Source organism: Triticum urartu, chromosome 7 (genome assembly GCF_003073215.2).
Source record: "Triticum urartu cultivar G1812 chromosome 7, Tu2.1, whole genome shotgun sequence".
Lineage (NCBI taxonomy): Eukaryota > Viridiplantae > Streptophyta > Magnoliopsida > Poales > Poaceae > Triticum > Triticum urartu.
Genome location: NC_053028.1, coordinates 419059823 through 419086861, shown reverse-complemented (window position 1 = coordinate 419086861; position 27039 = coordinate 419059823).

Sequence of the window (27039 nt, the reverse complement as noted above, 5' to 3'; positions counted from 1 at the left end):
GTCACCCTTGACGAAAGCACTTCTGTGACGCGGGATTTATCGTCATGGAAGTGGACACTTCAGTGATGATAATTTTGGTAATGTCATGGAACACTTCTACGACAACATAGGTATGACTATCTAGATTCTGTCATAAAATTGTCATGGATGTACATGCATGACAGAAAATGCGACCTACTGTGACAAACACGTATCATCACGGAAGTGTATTTTTTTGTAGTGCATCCATAAATTCAAACCATGTGTAGGGCAATTACGTATCATTAATTTCATCCTCTCCCAAGCTTGTGCAACATGTTCATGATCAAGTTGCTTAAAATTCATGATATCGTTTCTAAGAGAGATGATCTTAGCGGGAGGAAAATACTTAGAGATAAAAGCATCTTTGCACTTATTCCATGAATCAATACTATTTTTAGGCAAAGACGAAAACCAAGCTTTAGCACGATCTCTAAGCGAAAAAGGAAATAGCTTCAATTTATAAAAGTTGTTTGGATGGGTAGCGGCATCTTCACTAGGAAGGCCACAAAATGGATCTTTCATGACAAGATTCAACAAAGAAGTATTAATTTCACAAGATTCAGCATCGGTAAGAGGAGCAATCGGTGTGCTAATAAAATCATTGTTGTTGTTATTAGTAAAGTCACACAATTTGGTATTATCTTGAGCCATCATGACAAGCAAGCAATCCAACACACAAGCAAACAAGAGACGGGCAAAAGGAGGAAAATAGAGAAAGAGAAGGAGGATGGAGAGATAGAGGGTGAATAAAATAGCAAGGGTGAAGTGGGGGAGAGGAAAACGAGAGGCAAATGGCAAATAATGTAATGCGGGAGATAAGGGTTTGTGATGGGTACTTGGTAGGTTGACTTTTGCGTAGACTCCCCGGCAACGGCACCAGAAATCCTTCTTGCTACCTCTTGAGCACTGCGTTGGTTTTCCCTTGAAGAGGAAAGGGTGATGCAGCAAAGTAGCATAAGTATTTCCCTCACTTTTTGAGAAACAAGGTATCAATCCAGTAGGAGGCCACACACGAGTCCCTCGCACCTACACAAACAAATAAAATCCTCGCAACCAACGCAATAAAGGGGTTGTCAATCCCTTCACGGTCACTTACGAAAGTGAGATCTGATAAATATGATAAGATAATATTTTTGGTATTTTTATTATAAAGATGCAAAGTAAAGAAGGCAAAATAAATGGAAAAGGAAATAACTTGTTGATAGAAGATTAATATGATGGAAAATAGACCCGGGGGCCATAGGTTTCACTAGTGGCTTCTCTCGAGAGCATAATTATTATGGTGGGTAAACAAATTACTGTTGAGCAATTGACAGAATTGAGCATAGTTATGAGAATATCTAGGTATGATCATGTATATAGGCATCACGTCCGAGACAAGTAGACCGACTCCTGCCTGCATCTACTACTATTATTCCACACATCGACCGCTATCCAGCATGCATCTAGAGTATTAAGTTCAAAAGAACACAGTAACGCTTTAAGCAAGATGACATGATGTAGAGGGATAAACTCATGCAATATGAAATAAATCCCATCTTGTTATCCTCGATGGCAACAATACAATACGTGCCTTGCTGCCCCTATTGTCACTAGGAAAGGACACCACAAGATTGAACCCAAAGCTAAGCACTTCTCCCATTGCAAGAAAGATCAATCTAGTAGGCCGAACCAAACTGATAATTCGAAGAGACTTGCAAAGATAACCAATCATACATAAGAGAATTCAGAGAAGCTTCAAATATTGTTCATAGATAGACTTGATCATAAACCCACAATTCATCGGTCTCAACAAACACACTGCAAAATAAGATTACATCGAATAGATATCCACAAGAGAGGGGGAGAACTTTGTATTGAGATCCAAAAAGAGAGAAGAATCCATCTAGCTAATAACTATGGACCCGAAGGTCTGAAGTAAACTACTCACAATTCATCGGAGAGGCTATGGTGTCGATGTCGAAGCCCTCCGTGATCGATGCCCCCTCCGGCGGAGCTCCGGAAAAGGCCCCAAGATGGGATCTCACGGATATAGAAAGTTATGGCGGTGGAATTAGGGTTTTGGCTCCGTATCTACTAGTTTGGGGGTACGTAGGTATATATAGGAGGAAGAAGTACGTCGGTGGTGCAATGTGGGCCCCACGAGGATGGAGGGCGTGCTTGGGGGGGGGGGGGGATAGGCGCGCCCCCCTACCTCGTGCCCTCCTGGTTGCTTTCTTGATGTAGGGTCCAAGTCCTCTGGATCATGTTCGTTTCGACAATCACGTTCCCGAAGGTTTCATTCCGTTTGGACTCCGTTTGATATTCTTTTTCTGCGAAACTCTAAAATAGGCAAAAAACAGCAATTCTGGGTTGTGCCTCCGGTTAATAGGTATTCCCAAAAATAATATAGAAGTGTATAATAAAGCCCAATAATGTCCAAAACAGGATATAATATAGCATGGAACAATAAAAAATTATAGATATGTTGGAGACGTATCACGGCCCCGAGGCAAACCCTGTCGGGCAAGTGTACTACGCACCACCATGTTCATTCCACCATCAATCCATCAAAGAAGGAGTAGGGTCTTACGCCTCGCGGCAGCCCAAACCTGGGTAAATTGCTTGTGTGCTCTCTGCCGCGCTGCTGTACGCTGGTCTGCTCTTTGTGCAACGCGTCGTCCCCCTGCTGAACCAGCAAGGGGCCACCCGGTCCCATAGGTGGCCACCGACATCCCACGACATCTTTGGCGCACCAAGTAGGGGGAGTGCTTGCGCGAACTTGAAAGTGTACGCCGCGCGTCATCTTCATCCTCGACAGCGCCATCGACCATGGCGCCCAAGAAGAAATCTGGCACCTTGGCCCATCCATCCACCTCGAAGGCACCGCTACCCGCGACCTCTTACACCGCGGGGAACACGAGGGCACGCGAGGACACGGATGCTACTGGGGGTGTGGTTGGAGTAGGTCGCACCATTACCACCCACCCCCGCGACCGACACGGGGGCCAAAGCTACGGAGGAGAACAACATCAGTAGCGTCTCGACGGTCAAGCTCTACAAGGTGCGGGCGAGGGGGTCACTCTGTTCGTGCCCCCTCCTCTCGCAGACGAGCACAACCGCAACAACGGCGCTCGGTCCGAGGCGAGCCATCGCCCTCCGGTCGCCCCCACCATGCGAGAGGCCGTGGCGCGTGCGCCTCCTCCCGGACGAGCCAACCAGGCTGCTGCGCTCAACGGAGCCGCTGATCTTCGAGCACCACCGTCGCGCGACCTCGCTGCCCCAATGGTCCTCCCACAACAGTGTGGACGCGGCGCCGACACCGCCGCCGCTGGCACCATCCGGAGCCAGGCGACGGTGCGGTGTAGGATCAAAAATATGTCTAGAGGGGGGTGATTAGACTACTTGACCAAGTAAAAATCTAGCCTTTTCCCAATTTTAAGTCTTGGCAGATTTTTAACAACTTAGCACAAGTCAAGCAATCAACCTACACATGGAAGTCTAAGAGTATAGCAGCGGAATGTAAAACATTGCACGTGAAGGTAAATGGAGGAGTTTGGAGGGAGCAAACGCAATGTAGACACGGAGATTTTTGGCGTGGTTCCGATAGGTGGTGCTATCGTACATCCACATTGATGGAGACTTCAACCCACAAAGGGTAACGGTTGCGCGAGTCCATAGAGGGCTCCACCCACGAAGGGTCCACGAAGAAGCAACCTTGTCTATCCCACCATGGCCATCGCCCACAAAGGACTTGCCTCACTGGGGTAGATCTTCATGAAGTAGGCGACCTCCTTGCCCGTACACACTCCTTGGTTCAACTCCACAATCTTGATGGAGGCTCCCAAGTGACACCTAACCAATCTAGGAGACACCACTCCCCAAAAGGTAATAGACGGTGTGTTGATGGTGAACTCCTTTCTCTTGTGCTTCAAATGATAGTCTCCCCAACACTCAACTCTCTCTCACAGATTTGGATTTGGTGGAAAGATGATTTGAGTGGAAAGCAACTTGGGGAAGGCTAGAGATCAAGATTCAAATGGTTGGAATGGAATAGCTTGATCTCAACACATGAGTAGGTGGTTCTCTCTCATAAATTGAATGCTGAAGTGTAGCACATTTTGATGGCTCTCCCTCATAATGATGGAAGGGTGGAGGGGTATATATAGCCTCCACACAAAATCTAACCGTTACACACAATTCACCAAACTCGGTGGAACCGGATCAGAAAACTCGGTCGGACCGACTCAGTTCAAAATGTGAACGTTAGGCTTTTTGGTGGGACCGACATGTCAACTCGGTGGGACCGATTTCATTAGGGTTAGGGCATAACGTAATCTAGGTGCAACTGATTACACAAACTCGGTGGGACCGATTTTAGTAATAAGTTAATCAGAGAGTTGGTCAGGCAAACTCGGTGGGACTGAATCGCTCATTTCGGTGAGACCGCGTTACGAAAGGGAAACAGAGAGTTTTCATTGCGAACTCGGTGGGACCGATTGCTCATCTCGGTTGGACCGAAACGTTACGAAGGGAAACAGAGAGTTTGCAATCCCATCTCGGTGAGACCAAGATCCCTGTCGGTGAGATCGAAGTGACTAGGGTTTATGGCATTGGCTATGTCAAGTGAACTCGGTGGCGTCGGATAGAACATTTTGGTGGGACCGAGTTTGATTTTTGGTTTGGGACATATGTGGATATGAGAAAGTGGTTGAGGGTTTTTGGAGCATATCACTAAGCATTTTGAGCAATCAAGCCATTAACCAACACCTCATCCCCTTTTAATAGTATTGGCCTTTCCTATGGACTCAGTTTTATCTTGGATCACTAAAAGTAAAATGTAGAGTCCTGAGCTTGAGCCAATATGTGTCCTTAGCATTTTGAGGGGTCTACATTCCTAATCCATGCCATGCCAATCATTGAAATTTCTGAAATGATCATCTTGAAATAGTATTAGTTCAATGAGCTATATGTTGTTAGTAATTACCAAAACCACCCAGGGATAGTTGCACTTTCAATCTCCCCCTTTTTGGTAATTGATGAAAACATATAGATCAAAGCTTCGACAAATGATAATAAGATTGAAATACATCGTCGCTTTGAGAAGTATGTGATAAGAAAGAGCTCCCCCTAAATTTGTGCACTATTTAAGATTTGCTTTTGAATGCAAATGCACAATTGATTAGGATCATGGGTCACTCTTCCATGTCACATACATCTTGGTGGAGTGCTCAAAATGATATGAATTAAAACATGCACTCATCACCAAGCAAAGTGAATGATCATATAAGGATATAAAGGATAATGTCATCCAAGCAAACATTAAAGTAGCATATGATCAAACACATGATCATACAAGTATCTCACACAGACATAAAGTATCAACCAAGCACGCAATAAAGTTCAACCAAAAGCAAGAGAGACAAATAAGCAAAACACTCTCTCTCGAAGCCTATGGTCTATACATTTATCCCCTGATGCGGAGCATCCTACGGTCATCCCCATGGACCTACCATCGTCTCACGAAGTGCCAAGAGGACCTATGACTCAAGCTAGAGCTAGAGCTCTCGAAGCCGAGGTGACTTCTCTCCTTGGTGATATTACATATGATCCTCTCGAGACATTGCTACTACCTAAGTCCAAGATGTTGTGCATGATTAGGTACCAAGAGGACCCTCCCGAAGATGCACGTGAAGACGGACAAGCCGCCAAGTCCACGGATGAAGACGAACACCGAGAGGAGAAGAAGGCAGCTCCAGGACCCAGACATTCGGCCCCGAGCCCGGACATCCTGCCGCTGGAGACATCAACTACAGCAGTGTTCCAGCCGCCAAGCATCTACAGGCCCCGGACATCCGGCCCCAGCCGGAAATCCGGCCCCAACGCCCGGATATCCGGACATGCTACATCCAGAGGACAGAAGAAAAGCCCCGTCAGCCCGGCCATCCAGCCCCAGCCCCAGACATCCGGCTGCTCCCGAAGGCCTGGACATCCAGCGAGACGCCCAGACGTCTGGCCCCGTCTGTATGCGCACAGTAAAGGGCCGAGGCCCATGTACCCTTTTGCCCCCTAAACTATATATACTCTCCTCCTACCTACGTTTTAGGGTTAGCATTGTGATAGCTCATATTAGAGATAGAGCCTCGCTCATCCACATCGGATCTACTACATGAGAGAGACCGTGACCCCTCTACGGAGAAGATCCCCGTTGGATTCAAGACCTCCTCATGGAGAAGACCCCCATCAAGACCACCTCACGGAGAAGACCGGTTACCATTTGTATCGTCCCTTATTGACTTAGGATATTGTATCTCCTCTCATGTTTCGAGGATCTAGCACATGTGTGACTTAATCTTGTTGGTTTGAGTGTTTCTCTTTGTGCCCCTTTGTGTTTTCCCCTCGTGTTCTTCGTGTTCATCGCGGGATCCACTCCTTTCGTGAAAGATCAGCCATCTAGGGTTCCACCCTACATCATCTTGGTATCTAGAGCCACGTTGATCACGATTTCGGAGCCTCCCCGTTGTGTTTCTAGCCTTGTTTTGTTGATTTTGTCCCTAATTCGAAAATTCCCCACAAAAATAGCCCCCAAATTATTTTTTTGTGATTTGTTGGTGTGATGAAGTTTTGTTGCATTTGATCCGCGGATCTCGTGTGTTGCAGGTAGATCTAGCTTTCCATCCTCTTTTCCCCAATTTCCATCCACCAATTTCCCTGAATTTTGCTCGGATTTTGATGTAGGGTGGAACCCTAGATGGCCAATCTTTCACGAAAGGAGCGGATCCCTATGAGGAACACGAAGAACACGAGGGGGAAAACTAGGGGAAACACAAGAGAAACACTCAACCAACAAGAAATAGATCACACATGTGCTAGATCCTCGAAACACAAAGAGAGATACAAGATCCAAAGTCAACAACGGACGATACACGATAACCGGTTCTTCTCCGTGAGGAGGTCTTGATGGGGCCACCCAAGAGGGGGTCTTGAATCGAAGGGGATCTTCTCCTTAGAGGGGCCGCGGTCTCTCTCGTGGAGTAGATCCGTAATGGATGAGCGTAGCTCTATCTCTCAAATGAGCTATCACAACGCTGACCCTAACTAGGAGGAGGTGGAGGAGTATATATAGTCATGGGCCACGAAGGGATAAGTGGGGGATACATGGACTCGGTCCAATACACTGTGCGCAGACAGGCGTCGGACGTCCGGAGGGTTCCGGTCATCCGGAGGCTCGGGAAGGTCCGGACGTCCGGTGCTCTTCGGACTTCCGTAGATTCGGCTCGGGTGCGCTTTGGTCGGATGTCTGGAGGGGGCCGGTTGTCCGGTGCCTGGAGTTCGTTGGATGTCCGGTCCTGGTCGGACGTCCGGCAGCTATAGCATTTGCTGGCCTGGTTTCCTTGGGCTGTTTTGACCTTCAGGGGCCGGACGTCCGGGCTGGGCCGGTCGTCCGGTGGCTGTAGCTTCGGGCAACTTCTTCTCTTGGTCCTTGTACTTGGTGTCCTCTCCGTCTTGTCCATGGTCTTCCTCCTTGTTCCTGGTCATGCATAGCACATATATTTGAGGTAGTAACCATGTCTCACATGTGGGAAGTGAAGGTTTGGAGAGGAGCGAGTTCACCTTGTGTCAAATGGCGTTTGTTCGAGGTCTCGTCATATGTCCACTTGGGGCTTGGAGAGTAGTGGGAGTGTACATGGGGATGAACGTGGGATGCTCTGCATCATCTCCCCCCCCCTTGGGAAAGATCCGACCTCGGATCATGATCCTCATCACCATGGAAACGGTTGTCGTAGACGAACTTGTAGTTGGACGAAATTGAAGACATGGCGCAATCCAAGTAGTCCAAGGTGTCGCCGGAGTGATAGACATGCAAAAAGAGCAAACACAAGCAACACTCAGAAATACAATGGTTAGCGCACACAAAGTGTCCATCATGTAAGAATGAGTCCGTGCGGCAAGATTGGTCGTGACAAAGCGCATGAAGCTTATCGAGATGATCTAGAATGAGATGCAAAGCATTCATGGGAGGAAATGTAATCATTGCGCACACAAATGTATTGCGGATGTGATCAATGCAACCACGGTGCAAAATGATGTCATAGTGAGACGGTTTATCAATAGCATGAATATGGTAATGGATGCTCAATGTGATGTGATCATGCAATTGATGGTAGGCAATAAGATCATGATGTATGAATATGCCATCAAGGTATATCACAACAAATTTGCTAATGAAATGCACAAGCTCATATATCATGGATGGCATGGGAATACAAGATGCAACAAGGCAATCATGATGTGAGTCAATCCATGCATAAGATGCAAATTTGTCATGTGTATGATATGTCCATCGAGCATGACATGTGTGAACACAATCAACAAATATGGAGGTGTTGGTATACCAATGCTCGATGTTGTGGCATGAGTGGAGGTTCGAAGGTGCATCCAATAAATCCGAGCGCTCCTCAACTTGAAGGTCCATGGGTTCCATCTCCAATGTCGGTCCTCCGTCCAATAGATGTAACATGTAGACAAGAAGAAGGAAACAACAATGAAAGAGTGACCCATCCAATATGCGTATTTGATGATGGCTCAAAGGGAAGGAGTTCACCTTTAGGAGATTGTCACAAACGTTGGTGTTGCACATCGTGTATGCCTTCACATGACCAAATTGTGTCATGACGGTATCGCCTTGTGAATCCTTCAACATGAAAGAACATGACAAACACTCGGAAAAACAAATGAGGTTAGCGGAAAACCTACCATTCGTGCGGTAAAATACCCAACAAGTGAATGCATCATGCTCATCATAAGAAAGGACGGGAGAACAACCAAATAGAATAGGCACAAGCAAGCAAGCATGCATCACAAGATGTATCATGTGAGAGGCATGAACATATACGTCATCAACCCAAGAAAGCAAGTCATAATGGAACATGGGTGATGCGACAAAGCAAGCAATCATATGAATCAAGGCAAGCAAGCTAGTAGTGCGAAGATGCAATGTACTAGAAGGAATCATGGCAAGCATGTTATGGGTGCAAATAGTGTGCATGAATAATTCACATGATATATCACAAGCATGAAAGCAAGATATGAGCAAAATAGCACCAATAGCATGAGGCACATGATAAACATGGCAATAGCAACAAGGATCTCCACCAAGCATGCAAATACACATAGGAGTAACATAATTGTGAATCATGGGTAGATGCAAGCAAGGGTCACAATTGCATGGCAAAGGCATAGAAGCAAGCATAGCATGCAAAGTGAACACGGTAAAATGAGCAAGAAGCGAGAAGCGGTATATAGTCCATAGCCATCTGAGAGCCAAGTGAAAGAGATGCGCGTAGTCGTTGCGTGAAGAGAGTGGTGGAAAGGATAGTTCACGGGGTCCCAAGTCATCTTTGCTCTCAAGAGCTCGTTTCGTCAACTCTTGGGATTGAGATGTTGACAAGTATACGTGAGTACCTACACAAAACAAAGACAAAGGGAAAATTGTGTGTGCGTGGTAGATGTACACATCATCCATCATGATGCGCACATGCTTGTGTTGGTTAGCACAAAATATCCAATGCTCGAATAAATGAGATGCGTGATATAGAAACATGTCATCCATCATGATAGGTTTGTTGTTATGTATAGCATAATGGAGACTCAAAGTGTGTAATGCATCACAAGAAATATGTAGAGCATTGTTATTCATGGAATGCAGACGGTGCAAACAATTATGACAACATCCAAAACAAAGCTTATTTGGTACAATGTGATCATGGCATGGCATAGTAGATGAATTGCGCAAATCATGTAAAGGAAGCATGGCAATATCATCACATGAAAAACAAAAGCCAATGACCATCATCTCGTCATCTATGCCATAAGTGCAAATGGGATTTATTGTAATAGGGCATGCATAGTTACTATGTTGAGATTGAAATGATGCAATATGGGAGATCTCACTCATAGCATATGACAAGTTCAAAGGATTGTCAAACATAATGTGACCAATAGAATTTTCACAAGATATCCTATGAAGCATAGCATCACAACTAGGCAACTCAACATGCTCATCATCATATTCATCATAAATAGGTAAGTCAAGGCATGAAGAAGTCTCACTAGCGTGAAGCATGGTAAGAGGTAGGTCAACATCATGGGAGCAAACGATGTCAAGATAGTCCACTAGTGGGACAAGAGAAGTACCATCACCTATGTTACCTTTGGAGCGTCGCTCATGTGTTGTAGGTGAGGTGTTGAAGATCGTCTCATTGTCATCTTCATCTTGATGGAACCATGTGGGGGGTGCACCATCGTCCACCATGGCCATCATTGTCTCCATTGGAGGTATGGACTCGTCGAGGGTAGGCATGTCGTCAAGTAGGAGACCTAGCACCAAAGAAGAAAACACACTAGGAGTAGAGGTTAAGTCGTTAGAAATCAAAGTGGCCTCACATGCCGTGTCAACTATCTCGCTCACTAAGTGTTGTGGCTCACTCACTCCCTCTCGGATGCTCTCACTCATATGGTTGGTGGAGTCACTCAAATGGCTCTCAACCTCACATAGGATGTGTGGCATGCTCTCAAGTGTGGGGCTAGTGGTGGTCACACTCATCCTCTCATAGGAAATGCTCTCAATGTCACGTGTGCTGGAGTCACTCATGTCACTCATGTGGTGGTGGCTCCCCTCACATGGCAATTGGGGCATCTCGTCACATGTCATTGTCGGAGAGATGTTGGTGCAAATGTCTCCATGCTCAATCATGTCATGGTCGTAGCCGTGGATGAAGGCCGAAGATGGCACATCATCACTCTCCTCGAAGACCAAAGATAAGGTCTCATGAGCGGTTTCGTAGCTTGACTCGGAGTATGAGTCCAATATGGGCGCCGTCTTCATGTTGTTGAAGAGGTTCGTGATCGTCTCCGTGGTCGAAGGGGATGGCCCTAGGTCAACCTTCTTGTCGCTGTCTTGTTGTAGGAGGTCCATATGATGTGGCACCTCATAGCTCGTCTCCATGACCGAAGGGAAATTCCCATGCTCGGCCATCTTCCTTGAGGGGCTTCCAAAGATGGAAGTGTTGCCCTCGCTCGTAGGTAGTCGCCTTGGACTTGATGAAGTCGATGTAGGCGTACACGTGGGAAGTAGGCGAAGATGCCGTACGTCCAAAGGCGAAGATGCCTTGAGAACACTTTTGGTGAATATGCCGAAGTGGTTGATGTAGCCGTAGCGCCGTCTTTGTGGTGGTCGTCTCGTGGTCTTCTTTTGTGCTCATGAAGCTTCGACTTGGCGTGAGGTAATGCTTGTTGGGACTTGTGCAATTGCGCTTGTGGAGCATCTTCATGATGATGATGTCGTTGTTGCACTTGAGCTCGTAGTAGATGTCGTTCATTGTCGTCGTGCACATGTTGCTTGGAGGTGACATGCCCTTCATGACGAGATGGATCACGAACGTGATGGTGGTCGCCATGGAGTTGTGGACGTGGACGACTTGCGCTTGTGTCACTTGGGCGCTCCGAAGAGGATCGATGTGCTTGCCGCCGCCATGAAGATGACGAAGGGGAAGTAGACTTGATCAAGGACCGAATCTCCTCCATCCTTGCATCTCGCTCCTCCTTTTGTGCGGAAAGCTTGTTGTCGATGTAGTCCCTTTTCCTCGCTTCGGAGTGGCGAATGTGAATGGAGAGTTTCTCGATGCGCTCTCGCAATCTTGATTGTGTGCCTTTCATTTGTCGTTGTAGATCGAAGATTGACGCATTGGTGATGTAGTTGTTCACGTCGTCGTTGTTGTCGAGGACCGGAGATGAAATGCCTTGCCGATCCATCACTCCAAGAGAAAAGTGTGAGTGGTAGAAAGAGAAGAACGAATACCAAATGTACCTTGACCGAAGTTGAAAGTGGATCAATGATCACTCCAATGTGGACAAGGAAATAGCACAATTGGTACCAATTCTTGTCGGCTTCTCACACTTACACAAGTAAGGCTTATGGTGGAGCTCGGTGAGGATAGTGGCACAAAAATTTGATGTAAAATGTTAGCAAGAGTCAATAATGTTGAAAGAGATTCACAAATTTGCAAGTGAAACAAGTAGACCAATAGCAATATGTGGCACACGGAAACGCACACACGGATAGATAAATGGGGTCATGCAACTAAGGATGAGCTCAAAATGTGGAATCCACAGAAAATGCTTTTGTTGCACAACTCTAGAGAGACGCTAGCACGATTGCTCAATAAGCGGATACGACACTTGTGCACAACCTATAGGAGACAAAAATGCAACGACTTCTATCCCAAGTATGCTATGTATATATGGTTCCCGGTGTTATGATCCAAGATGATCTTATATGACAATGTGGTATGATGCTATGGCACTTGCTTACAAGCTTCTTTGCTCTTTCTCTTTTGCTTAAAAGCTTATTCTTTTTTTTGTATGGCCACTTTGCGAAATGCACAAACCAAGGTAGCAATTGTATATATGCGGGAACAAACTTGAGGCACACGAGATGATATGATGATACCAATATGGTATGGTATGTATGCAATGTATGGTGTAGATCACTAATGTGCACAAGTAACGTTGCCGACAATACTCAAATGGCTAGTCTCGATAGGCAAGTAACGCAAAATGGGCTAGGGGTTATCAACGCAATGGCAAGGGAATATACAATGGAGGGGTACCACGATACCGAGATGATATGAAGGTTACCGTCCGCAGTGATGATGAGTGGCGGTGATCTTGATGGAGATACCAAGATGATGGAGACTCGTCCCTAAGTAGCCGAAACACCTTAGGAAACGGAAAAACCGTGAACTCAAAATCTCAAACGTCAAATGGTGGTAGCGGAATGCGGTGGTGTTGCACTAGGCAATGCGGAAGTGGAGGTTATGGTGGTGGACTATACACGGTGTCGGAGTTGAAAGCACGGTCCCTAAGTAGCCGAAACACCTTAGGAGACACAACTCACAACACAAACAAAATTGGGTTAAGTTGGGGTGGCGGAAGTGTATAGTGGTCAAGCCTATGCGGAAGTGGTGGTGGTTGTCGATGAAGAAGCAACCGTCCCTAAGGAGCCGAAACACCTTAGGAGACTCAAATCACTCCTCAAGCAACCACTAATGCGATGGGGAGCAAAATTGGTTAGGTTGCGGAAGGCTATGGTGGAGTAGCGGATGATATGGTGGAGGGCCTAGGCAAAGATGCCAAAATTGTCAAAATTTTATGGAGTCAAAAGATTTTGGTGGTATTTTTGTGGGAAGGGGGATGTCAAGAGCTTCAAAACGAGCTAAAGAATGTCAAAATCGGAGTTCGGATGAATTAGTTATGGCCGAAACAAAAATCAGCCGAAGTCAGTTTTTACAGGTAGCGGACGTCCGGAAATGGACGGATGTCCGGTCGCCGGACGTCCGGTCGGGTCGGAAATCCGGTGATTCTGCTCGGGTTAGGGGTTCCGGTCTTCCGGTGGATGACGGACGTCCGGTCATTCCAGGGGCTCGGGACGTCCTGTAAAGTGACGGTCGTCCGGTGGTCGGGGTCAACGCGAGATTCCAAATCCGGGACGCGATTTTGGGCGGAATTTGGGGATTTTGGGGTCAAAATTGATGAGATTTCGTGGATGGAAAGTGGGGAAAATTGGGGAAATGCTAGATCCACTCGAAACCAAGCAAATCCATGGATCAAAATCAACAAAACATCATCAAACCAACAAATCACAAAAAATTTGGGGCTATTTTTGGTGGGGATTTTCGAATTTGGGGAAGAACACAACAAAATTAGGCTAGAGAACACAACGGGGAGGCCCCAAATTCGTGATGAACCTAAGCTCTGATACCAAGATGATGTAGGGTGGAACCCTAGATGGCCGATCTTTCACGAAAGGAGCGGATCCCTACGAGGAACACGAAGAACACGAGGGGGAAAACGAAGGGAAATTCAAGAGAAACACTCAACCAACAAGAAATAGATCACACATGTGCTAGATCCTCGAAACACAAAGAGAGATACAAGATCCAAAGTCAACAATGGACGATACACGATAACCAGTTCTTCTCCGTGAGGAGGTCTTGATGGGGCCACCCAAGAGGGGGTCTTGAATCCAAGGGGATCTTCTCCGTAGAGGGGCCACGGTCTCTCGCGTGGAGTAGATCCGTAATGGATGAGCGTAGCTCTATCTCTCAAATGAGCTATCACAGCGCTGACCCTAACTAGGAGGAGGTGGAGGAGTATATATAGTCATGGGCCACGAAGGGGTAAGTGGGGGATACATGGACTCGGTCCAATACACTGTGCGCAGACAGGCATCGGATGTCCGGAGGGTTCTGGTCATCCGGAGGCTCGGGAAGGTCCGGACGTCTGGTGCTCTTCGGACTTCCGTAGATTCGGCTCGGGTGCGCTTTGGTCGGACGTCTGGAGGGGGCCGGTCGTCCGGTGCCTGGAGTTCGTCGGATGTCCGGTCTTGGTCGGACGTCCGGCCGCTGTAGCATATGCTGGCCTACTTTCCTTGGGCTGTTGTGACCTTCAGGGGCCGGACGTCCGGGCTGGGCCGGTCGTCCGGTGGCTGTAGATTCGGGCAACTTCTTCTCTTGGTCCTTGTACTTAGTGTCCTCGCCGTCTTGTCCATGGTCTTCCTCCTTGTTCCTGGTCATGCATAGCACATATATTTGAGGTAGTAACCATGTCTCACATGTGGGAAGTGAAGGTTTGGAGAGCAGCGAGTTCACCTTGTGTCCAATGGCGTTTGTTCGAGGTCTCATCATATGTCCACTTGGGGCTTGGAGAGTAGTGGGAGTGTACATGGGGATGAACGTGGGATGCTCCGCATCAGATTTGACATCCGGCCCGACAGCTCGGACATCCGGCTACCCCGGACATCCGGCCCCTGGCAGCACCACTTCCATCCACCGCCCCGTTTCCCGTCCATATTTCGCCAAATTTTGTTTCGGTGCCCACACACACTTCCGCATACCACCACCACTTCCGCATAGCACCGTCATATACCACATACACCACCATCGCTTACCACTACCAACTCCGACAATTTTGTCATGTTTTTCTTTGAGAATTTGATTTGCGGTTCTGTTTCCTATTCTGTTTCGGCTATTTAGGTACGGTTCGACATCAACATCACCACCGCTCATCTTCGCCACGGATGCGCCATCGACAACAACCACTACACCATTTTGACACAATACCGTAAGCAAGAAGCGGTAACCTCGTCTTTGTATAGTGATACACCTTACTTGCCATTACATTGATAGCTGATACGTCTCCAACGTATCTATAATTTTTGATTTCTCCATGCTATATTATCTACTGTTTTGGACTATAATGGGCTTTATTTTCCACTTTTATATTATTTTTGGGACTAACCTATTAACCGGAGGCCCAGCCCAGAATTGCTATTTTTTTTGCCTATTTCAGTGTTTTGAAGAAATGGAATATCAAACAGAGTCCAAACGGAATGAAACCTTCGGGAACGTGATTTTCTCACCGAACGTGATCCAGGAGACTTGGAGCCTACGCCAAGGCATCAGAGAGGCGGTCACAAGGGTGGGGGCGCCCCCCTAGGGCGCGCCCCTGCCTCGTGGGCCCCTCGGAGCTCCACTGACGTACTCCTTCCTCCTATATATACCTACGTACCCCCAAACGATCAGAATAGGAGCCAAAAACTTAATTCCACTGCTGCAAATTTCTGTATCCACGAGATCCCATCTTGGGGCCTGTTCCGGAGCTCCGCCAGAGAGGGTCGTCATCACGGAGGGCTTCTACATCATCATAGCCTCTCCGATGAAGTGTGAGTAGTTTACCTCAGACCTTCGGGTCCATAGTTAGTAGCTAGATGGCTTCTTATCTCTTTTTGGATCTTAATACAAAGTTTTCCCCCTCTCTTGTGGAGATCTATTCGATGTAATCTTCTTTTTGCGGTGTGTTTGTTGAGACCGATGAATTGTGGGTTTATGATCAAGTCTATCTATGAATAATATATGAATCTTCTCTGAATTCTTTTATGTATGATTGGTTTTCTTTGCAAGTCTCTTCAAATTATCCGTTTGGTTTGGACAACTAGATTGGTAGTTCTTGCCATGGGAGAAGTGCTAAGCTTTGGGTTCGATCTTGCGGTGTCCTTTCCCATTTACAGAAGGGGCAGCAAGGCACGTATTGCATCATTTCCATCAAGGATAACAAGATGGGGTTTATTTCATATTGCATGAATTTATCTCTCTACATCATGTCATCTTGCTTAAGGCGTTACTCTGTTTTTAACTTAATACTCTAGATGCATGCTGGATAGCGGTCGATGAGTGGAGTAATAGTAGTAGATGCAGAATCGTTTCGGTCTACTTGTCACGGACATGATGCCTATATACATGATCATGCCTAGATATTCTCATAACTATGCTCAATTCTGTCAATTGCTCAACAGTAATTTGTTCACCCACCGTAGAATACTTATGCTCTTGAGAGAAGCCACTAGTGAAACCTATGGCCCCCGGGTCTATTCTCATCATATCAGTCTCCATCACTTTAATCTTGTTTTGCTTTTTACTTTGCCTTTTACTTTTCACTTTGCATCTTTATACCAAAAATACCAAAAATATTATATCTATCACATCTCACTCTCGTAAGTGACCGTGAAGGGATTGACAACCCCTAATCGCGTTGGTTGCGAGTAGCTATTGTTTTGTGTAGGTACAAGGGACTTGAGCGTGGCCTCCTACTGGATTGATACCTTGGTTCTCAAAAACTGAGGGAAATACTTACGCTACTCTGCTGCATCATCCCTTCCTCTTCGGGGAAATCCAATGCAAGCTCAAGAGGTAGCAAGAAGGATTTCTGGCGCCGTTGCCGGGGAGTCTATGCAAAAAGTCAACATACCAAGTACCCATCACAATCCCTATCTCTCGCGTTACATTATTTGCCATTTGCCTCTCGTTGTCCTCTCCCCCACTTCACCCTTGCCGTTTTATTCTCCCTCTCTCTCTCTATCCTTCCTCTCTTTTTCTGTTTACCTCTTTTCCCTCGCCATGTCAGAACCAAAAAGAGTTGGGGGTTCTCTCCCAAGTTCTAGTGCTTTAGACAATCCTGCTATCTTATCTAAACTCATAAATCGGAATGCTATAGAACAACTTGCCGGAGTTATCAATGAGAACCTTAGTAATTTTGATGAAGATGATTCTGGAATTTTTCGTTATTTACTTGATGAATCTTTAAAAGATGCTTGGGATAGGCTGTTAAAGATCCGGGCTAGCTATGTACCCCAATATCAAATTGAGGTTTACTTAAAAAGCTTTTATGTTGGGCTGCCCGCTTTGTTCAAACAAGTTTTAGATTCTATTTTCGAGGGGGGGTTTCTTGAAGGGGACCCCATAGATACCTATGGTAGGATGAAAACTATATTTGGGGACCCCATTAATGAGAAAACTGAAATCACATCTCTCTTGCTTTCTTATCAAAACGAATCTATTAAAGAGATAAAAGCTAGCCTAGATGCCAATTTCCGCAACATTCTTAATATTTCTTCTACCATTAATGGACATGTACTCTGTCAAAATAGAAAGATTAATTCCATAGATAACAAGTTTGCTCTCTTTTTCTCTAAAACCAAAGATGGTAATACCTAGATCTATCCTCGCTTTTATGCTTAGCTAGGGGCGTTAAATGATAGCGCTTGTTGGGAGGCAACCCAATTTTATTTTTATTCCTTGCTTTTTGCTCCTATTTAGTAATAAATAAATTATCTAGCCTCTGTTTTGGTTGTGTTTTTTGTGTTTAATTAGTGTTTGTCCCAAGTAGAACCATTGGGAAGACTTGGAAAAAGTCTTGTTGAACTTGCTGTAAAAAACAGAAACTTTAGCGCTCACGAGAACTGCTGTCATTTTTATTTGAAGAGTGATATTTAGTTAATTATTTTTTAATATGATTAATAGATAAATTCCTCACGTCCAGAAATTTATTTTAGAATTTTTGGCGTTCTAGATCTTGCGCTAGCTACAGATTACTACAGACTGTTCTGTTTTTGACAGATTCTGTTTTTCGTCTGTTGTTTGCTTATTTTGATGAATCTATGGCTAGTAAAATAGTTTATAATCCATAGAGAAGTTTGAATACAGTAGGTTTAACACCAATATAAATAAAGAATGAGTTCATTACAGTACCTTGAAGTGGTCTTTTGTTTTCTTTCGCTAACGGAGCTCACGAGTTTTCTACTTTAAGTTTTGTGTTGTGAAGTTTTCAAGTTTTGGGTGAATTCTTGTGATGGATTATGGAACAAGGAGTGGAAAGAGCCTAAGCTTGGGGGTGCCCATGGCACCCCCAAGATAATCCAAGGACACCAAAAAGTCAAAGTTTGGGGATGCCCCGGAAGGCATCACCTCTTTCGTCCACTTCCATCGGTAATTTACTTGGAGCTATATTTTTATTCACCAACATGATATGTGTTTTGCTTGGAGCGTCTTGTATTATTTGTGTCTTTGTGATTTAGTATGCCACAATCATCCTTTATGTACACACCTTTTGAGAGAGCCACACATGAATTAAAATTTGATAGAATACTCTATGTGCTTCACGTATATCTTTTTGAGCTAAGTAGTTTTGCTCTATGTGTTGCACTTATATATTTTGAGCGTTGTAATTTTGCTCTATGTGCTTCACTTAGATCTTTTAGAGCACGGTGGTGGATTTGTTTTAAAGAAACTATTGATCTCTCATGCTTCACTTAAATTATTTTGAGAGTCTCTTAATAGCATGGTAATTTGCTTAATAATAATATGCTTGGTATGCAAGATTTGTGAAAAATTCTTTTGAGTGTGTTGAATACTAAGAAAAGATTGAAGCATGATAATTGTTTTGAGATATGGAGGTGATAATATTAGAGTCATGCTAGTTGAGTAGTTGTGAATTTAAAGAATACTTGTGTTAAAGTTTGTGATTCCCGTAGCATGCACGTATGGTGAACCGTTATGTGATGAAGTCGGAGCATGATTTATTTATTGATTGTCTTCCTTATGAGTGGCGGTCGGGGACGAGCGATGGTCTTTTCCTACCAATCTATCCCCCTAGGAGCATGCGCGTAATACTTTGCTTTGATAACTTATAGATTTTTGCAATAAGTATATGAGTTCTTTATGACTAATGTTGAGTCCATGGATTACACACACTCTCACCCTTCCACCTTTGATAGCCTCTCTAATACCGCACACCTTTCGCCGGTATCATACACCCACCATATACCTTCCTCAAAACAGCCACCATACCTACCCATTATGGCATTTCCATAGCCATTCCGAGATATATTTCCATGCAACTTTCCACCGTTCCGTTCATGACACATTCATCATTGTCATATTGCATATCCCGGTACACCGCCGGAGGCATTCATATAGAGTCATATTTTGTTCTAAGTATCGAGTTGTAGTTGTTGAGTCGTAGAAAAATAAAAGTGTGATGTTCATCATTTTTAGAGCATTGTCCCAAGTGAGGAAAGAATGATGGAGACTATGATTCCCTCATAAGTCGGGATGAGATTCCGGACGAAAAATAAATAAAAGAGGCCAAAGAAGCCCAAATAAAAAAAGAGAAGAGGCTAGAAAAAAGAGAAAAGGCCCAAATAAAAAAATGAGAGAAAAAGAGAGAAGGGACAATGTTACTATCCTTTTACCACACTTGTGCTTCAAGGTAGCACCATGATCTTCATAGTAGAGAGTCTCTCATGTTATCACTTTCATATACTAGTGGGAATCTTTCATTATAGAACTTGGCTTGTATATTCCAATGATGGGCTTCCTCAAATTGCCCTAGGTCTTCATGAGCAAGCAAGTTGGATGCACACCCACTTAGTTTCTTTTTGAGCTTTCATATACTTATAGCTCAATTGATATCTACTGATGGGCATCTCCATAGCCCGTTGATACGCCTAGTTGATGTGAGACTATCTTCTCCTTTTTGTCTTCTCCACAACCACCATTCTCTTCCACCTATAGTGCTATATCCATGGCTCACGCTCATGTATTGCGTGAAGATTGAAAAAGTTTTGAAAAAGTTAGAGTATGAAACAATTGCTTGGCTTGTCATCGGGGTTGTGCATGATTTAAATACTTTGTGTGGTGAAGATAGAGCATAGCCAGACTATATGATTTTGTAAGGATAACTTTCTTTGGCCATGATATTTTGAGAAGACATAATTGCTTTGTTAGTATGCTTGAAGTATTATTATTTTTATGTCAATATAAACTTTTGTCTTGAATCTTTCGAATCTGAATATTCATATCACAATTAAGAAGATTTGCATTGAAATTATGCCAAGTAGCACTCTGCATCAAAAATTCTCTTTTTACCATTTACCTACTTGAGGACGAGCAGGAATTAAGCTTGGGGATGCCTGATACGTCTCCAACGTATCTATAATTTTTGATTGCTCCATGCTATATTATCTACTGTTTTGGACTATATTGGGCTTTATTTTCCACTTTTATATTATTTTTTGGACTAACCTATTAACCGGAGGCCCAGCCCAGAATTGCTGTTTTTTGCCTATTTCAGTGTTTCGACGAAACGGAATATCAAACGGAGTCCAAACGGAATGAAACCTTCGGGGACGTGATTTTCTCACCGAACGTGATCCAGGAGACTTGGACCCTACGCCAAGGCATCAGAGAGGCGGTCACGATGGTGGGGGCGCCCCCCCCCCAGGGCGCGCCCCCTACCTCGTGGGCCCCTCGGAGCTCCACCGACGTACTCCTTCCTCCTATATATACCTACGTACCCCCAAACGATCAGAACAGGAGCCAAAAACCTAATTCCACCGCCGCAACTTTCTGGATCCACGAGATCCCATCTTGGGGCCTGTTCCGGAGCTCCGCCGGAGAGGGCCGTCATCATGGAGGGCTTCTACATCATCATAGCCTCTCCGATGAAGTGTGAGTAGTTTACCTCAGACCTTTGGGTCCATAGTTAGTAGCTAGATGGCTTCTTCTCTCCTTTTGGATCTCAATACAAAGTTCTCCCCCTCTCTTGTGGAGATCTATTCGATGTAATCTTCTTTTTGCGGTGTGTTCGTTGAGATCGATGAATTGTGGGTTTATGATCAAGTCTATCTATGAATAATATTTGAATCTTCTCTGAATTCTTTTATGTATGATTGGTTATCTTTGCAAGTCTCTTCGAATTATCCATTTGGTTTGGCCAACTAGATTGGTAGTTCTTGCCATGGGAGAAGTTCTTAGCTTTGGGTTCGATCTTGCGGTGTCCTTTCCCAGTGACAGAAGGGGCAACAAGGCACGTATTGCATCGTTGCCATCGAGGATAACAAGATGGGGTTTATTTCATATTGCATGAATTTATCTCTCTACATCATGTCATCTTACTTAAGGCGTTACTATGTTTTTAACTTAATACTCTAGATGCATGCTGGATAGCGGTCGATGAGTGGAGTAATAGTAGTAGATGCAGAATCGTTTCGGTCTACTTGTCATGGACATGATGCCTATATACATGATCATGCCTAGATATTCTCATAACTATGCTCAATTCTGTCAATTGCTCAATAGTAATTTTTTCACCCACCGTAGAATACTTATGCTCTTGAGAGAAGCCACTAGTGAAACCTATGGCCCCCGGGTCTATTCTCATCATATCAATCTCCATCACTTTAATCTTGTTTTGCTTTTTACTTTGCCTTCTACTTTTCACTTTGCATCTTTATACCAAAAATATTATATCTATCAGATCTCACTCTCGTAAGTGACCGTGAAGGGATTGACAATCCCTAATAGCGTTGGTTGCGAGTAGCTATCATTTTGTGCAGGTACAAGGGACTTGAGCGTGGCCCCCTACTGGATTGATACCTTGGTTCTCAAAAACTGAGGGAAATACTTACGCTACTTTGCTGCATCATCCCTTCCTCTTCGGGGAAATCCAACGCAAGCTCAAGAGGTAGCAATAGCCATCATAGCCTTACTCTTTTGCGTCGCTTACCCATCAAGACTAGCCTTTGAGTATTGCCGGCAACATTACTTGTGCGCTGATACGTCTCCAATGTATCTATAATTTTTGATTGCTCCATGCTATTATATTATCTATTTTGGATGTTAATGGGCTTACTTTTACACTTTTATATCATTTTTGGGACTAACCTATTAACCGCAGGCCCGACCCAAATTGCTGTTTTTTTCCTATTTTACTGTTTCGCCGAAAAGGAATATCAAACGGAGTCCAAACGGAATAAAAACCTTCGGGAGCGTGATTTTTGGAACAAACGTGATCCAGGAGACTTGGAGTGGACGTCAAGCAATCAACGAGGCGGCCACGAGGCAGGGGGCGTGCCCACCCTGCCGGCGTGCCCTCCACCCTCGTGGGCCCCTCGTTGCTCCACCGACGTACTTCTTCCTCCTATATATATCCACGTACCCCGCAAACATCCAGGAGCACCACGAAAACATAATTCCACCGCCGCAACCTTCTGTACCCAAGAGATCCCATCTTGGGGCCTTTTCCGGAGCTCCGCCGGAGGGGGCATTGATCATGGAAGGCCTCTACATCAACTCCATGGCCCCTCCGATGATGTGTGAGTAGTTTACTTCAGACCTTCGGGTCCATAGCTAGTAGATAGATGGCTTCTTCTCTCTCTTTGGATCTCAATAAAAAGTTCTCCTTGATTCTCTTGGAGATATATTCGATGTAATCTTCTTTTGCGGTGTGTTTGTCGAGATCCGATGAATTGTGGGTTTATGATCAAGTTTATCTATGAACAATATTTGAATCTCCTCCGAATTCTTTTATGTATGATTGGTTTATCTTTGCAAGTATCTTCAAATTATCAGTTTGGTTTGGCCTACTAGATTGATCTTTCTTGCAATGGGAGAAGTGCTTAGCTTTGGGTTCAATCTTGCGGTGCTCGATCCTAGTGACAGAAAGGGAAACGACACGTATTGTATTGTTGCCATCGAGGATAAAAAGATGGGGTTTACAACATATTGCATGAGTTTATCCCTCTACATCATGTCATCTTGCTTAAGGCGTTACTCTGTTCTTATGAACTTAATACTCTAGATGCATGCTGGATAGCAGTCGATGTGTGGAGTAATAGTAGTAGATGCAGAATCGTTTCGGTCTACTTGTCACGGACGTGATGCCTATATACATGATCATGCCTAGATATTCTCATAATTATTCTCTTTTCTATCAATTGCTCAACAGTAATTTGTTCACCCACCGTAATACTTATGCTATCTTGAGAGAAGCCACTAGTGAAACCTATGGCCCCCGGGTCTATTCTCCATCATATAAGTTTCCCATATACTTTATTTTGCAATCTTTACTTTCAATCTATATCATAAAAATACCAAAAATATTTATCTTATTATTATCATCTCTATCAGATCTCACTCTTGCAAGTGGCCGTGAAGGGATTGACAACCCCTTTATCGCGTTGGTTGCGAGGTTCTTATTTAGTGTGTAGGTAGGAGGTGACTCGCGCGTGGTCTCCTACTAGATTTATACCTTGGTTCTCAAAAACTGAGGGAAATACTTACGCTGCTTTACTGCATCACCATTTCCTCTTCAAGGGAAAACCAACGGAGTGCTCAAGAGGTAGCAAGAAGGATTTCTAGCGCCGTTGCCACGGAGATCTACACCAAGTCGAGAAATAACAAGTACCCATCACAACTCTTATCCTTTGCATTACATTATTTTCCATTTGCCTCTCGTTTTCCTCTCCCCCACTTCACCCTTGCCATTTTATTCGCCGTCTTTTTCTGTTCCCCTTCTCTTTTCCCGGTTTGCCTCTTTTGCTTGTTTCTTGTTTGCTTGTGTGTTGGATTGCTTGCTTGTCACGATGGCTCAAGACAATACTAAATTGTGTGACTTTGCCAATACCAACAATAATGATTTTATTAGCACTTCGATTGCTCCTCTTTCCAATGCTGAATCTTGTGAAATTAATACTGCTTTGCTGAATCTTGTCATGAAAGATCCGTTTTCTAGCCTTCCTAGTGAAGATGCCGCTACCCATCTAAACAACTTTGTTGATTTGTATGATATGCAAAAGAACAAAGATGTGGATAATGTTATTTTTAAACTTAAGCTATTTCCTTTTTTGCTTAGAGATCGTGCTAAAGCTTGGTTTTCGTCTTTGCCTAAAAAATAGTATTGATTCATGGAATAAGTGCAAAGATGCTTTTATCTCTAAGTATTTTCCTCCCGCTAAGATCATCTCTCTTAGAAACGATATTATGAATTTTGAGCAACTTGATCATGAACACGTTGCACAATCTTGGGAGAGGATGAAATTAATGATACGTAATTTCCCTACACAAGGATTGAATTTATGGATGATTATACAAAATTTTTATGCCGGATTGAATTTCGCTTCTAGAAATCTTTTAGATTCGTCCACGGGAGGCACTTTTATGGAAATCACTTTAGGAGAAGCTACCAAACACCTGGATAATATTATGATTAATTATTCTCAATGGCACACTAAAAGATCTACTAGTAAAAAAGTGCATGCAAATGAAGAGATTAATGTTTTGAGTGGAAAGATGGATGAACTTATGAAATTGTTTGATAAGAAGAGTGCTCCTACTGATCCTAATGATATGCCTTTGTCTACCATGATTGAGAATAATAATGATTCTATGGATGTGAATTTTGTTGGTAGGAACAATTTTGGTAATAACGCTTATAGAGGTAATTTTAATTCTAGGCCATTTCCTAGTAATTCCTCTAATAATTATGGTAATTCCTACAACAATTCTTATGGAAATTATAATAAGATGCCCTCTGATTTTGAATCTAATATTAAAGAATTTATTAGTTCGCAAAAGAGTTTCAATGCTTTGATTGAAGAAAAATTGCTTAAGATTGATGAGTTGGCTAGGAACGTGGATAGAATTTCTCTTGATGTTGATTCTTTGAAACTTAGATCTATTCCACCTAAGCATGATATCAATGAGTCTCTCAAAGCCATGAGAATTTCCATTGATGAGTGCAAAGAAAGAACTGCTAGGATGCGTGCTAACAAAGATTGCTTTGTGAAAGTGTGTTCTTGTAGTTTTCATGATAATAAGGATGAATATCTAAAAGTGATTTATGTGTCCCCTATTAAATCTTTGTTTTGCAATATGAATCTTGATAATGATGGGACTGGAGATGAGTCAACTTTAGTTAGAATGCGTCCCAAAAATTTAGAGTTTTTAGATCTTGATGCTAGAATTGTTAAAAGTGGAATTGAAGAGGTCAAAACTTTAGATAGCAATGAACCCACTATCTTGGATTTCAAGGAATTTAATTATGATAATTTCTCTCTGATAGATTGTATTTCCTTGTTGCAATCCATGCTAAATTCTCCTCATGCTTATAGTCAAAATAAAGCTTTTACTAAACATATCATTGATGCTTTGATGCAATCTTATGAAGAAAAACTTGAGTTGGAAGTTTCTATCCCTAGAAAACTTTATGATGAGTGGGAACCTACAATTAAAATTAAAATTAAAAATCATGAATGCTATGCTTTGTGTGATTTGGGTGCTAGTGTTTCCACGATCCCAAAAACTTTGTGTGATTTGCTAGGTTTTTGTCAATTTGATGATTCTTCTTTAAACTTACACCTTGCGGATTCCACTATTAAGAAACCTATGGGAAATATTAATGATGTTCTTATTGTTTCAAATAGGAATTATGTGCCCATAGATTTCATTGTTCTTGATATAGATTGCAATCCTTCATGTCCTATTATTCTTGGTAGACCTTTCCTTAGAACAATTAGTGCAATTATTGATATGAAAGAAGGGAATATTAGATTCCAATTTATATTAAGGAAAGGCACCTATAAATTAAATTAAATTAAATTACCATATGAATCTATTATGATAGCCACTTATGGATTGCCTACCAAAGATGGCAATACCTAGATCTATCTTGCTTTTATGCCTAGCTAGGGGCGTTAAACGATAGCGCTTGTTGGGAGGCAACCCAATTTTATCTTTATTCATTGATTTTTGCTCCTGTTTAGTAATAAATAATTTATCTAGCCTCTGTTTTGGTTGTGTTTTTTGTGTTTAATTAGTGTTTGTGCTAAGTAGAACCGTTGGGAAGGCTTGGGGAAAGTCTTTTTGATGTTGCTGTAAAAAACAGAAACTTTAGCGCTCACGAGAATTGCTGCCATTTCTTATTGGAGAGTGCTATTTATTTAATTCTTATTGAATATGATTAATAGATAAATTTCACACGTCCATAAATTTATTTTAGAATTTTTGGGGTTCCAGAAGTTTGAGTTAGTTACAGATTACTACAGACTGTTCTGTTTTTGACAGATTCTGTTTTTCGTGTGTTGTTTGCTTATTTTGATGAATCTATGGCTAGTAAAAGAGTTTATAAACCACAGAGAAGTTGGAATACAGTAGGTTTAACACAAATATAAATAAAGAATGAGTTCATTACAGTACCTTGAAGTGGTGTTTTTTTTTCTTTCGCTAACGGAGCTCACGAGGATTTTCTTTTAAGTTTTGTGTTGTGAAGTTTTCAAGTTTTGGGTAAAGATTTGATGGATTATGGAACAAGGAGTGGCAAGAGCCTAATATTGGGGATGCCCATGGCACCCCAAGGTAAATCCAAGGACACCAAAAAGCCTGAGCTTGGGGATGCCCCGGAAGGCATCCCCTCTTTTGTCTTCGTTCATCGGTAACTTTACTTAGAGCTATATTTTTATTCGCCACATGATATGTGTTTTGCTTGGAGCGTCTTGTATGATTTGAGTCTTTGATTTTTAGTTTACCACAATCATCCTTGCTGTACACACCTTTTGAGAGAGACACACATGAATTAGAATTTATTAGAATACTCTATGTGCTTCACTTATATCTTTTGAGCTTTATAGTTTTTGCTCTAGTGCTTCACTTATATCTTTTAGAGAACGACGGTGGTTCTATTTTATAGAAATGATTGATCTCTCATGCTTCACTTATATTATTTTGAGAGTACTTTAGAACAATATGTCAATAATAAAAACTTTCATATAAGTGCATTTAATACTAAGAGAAGTTTGATACTTGA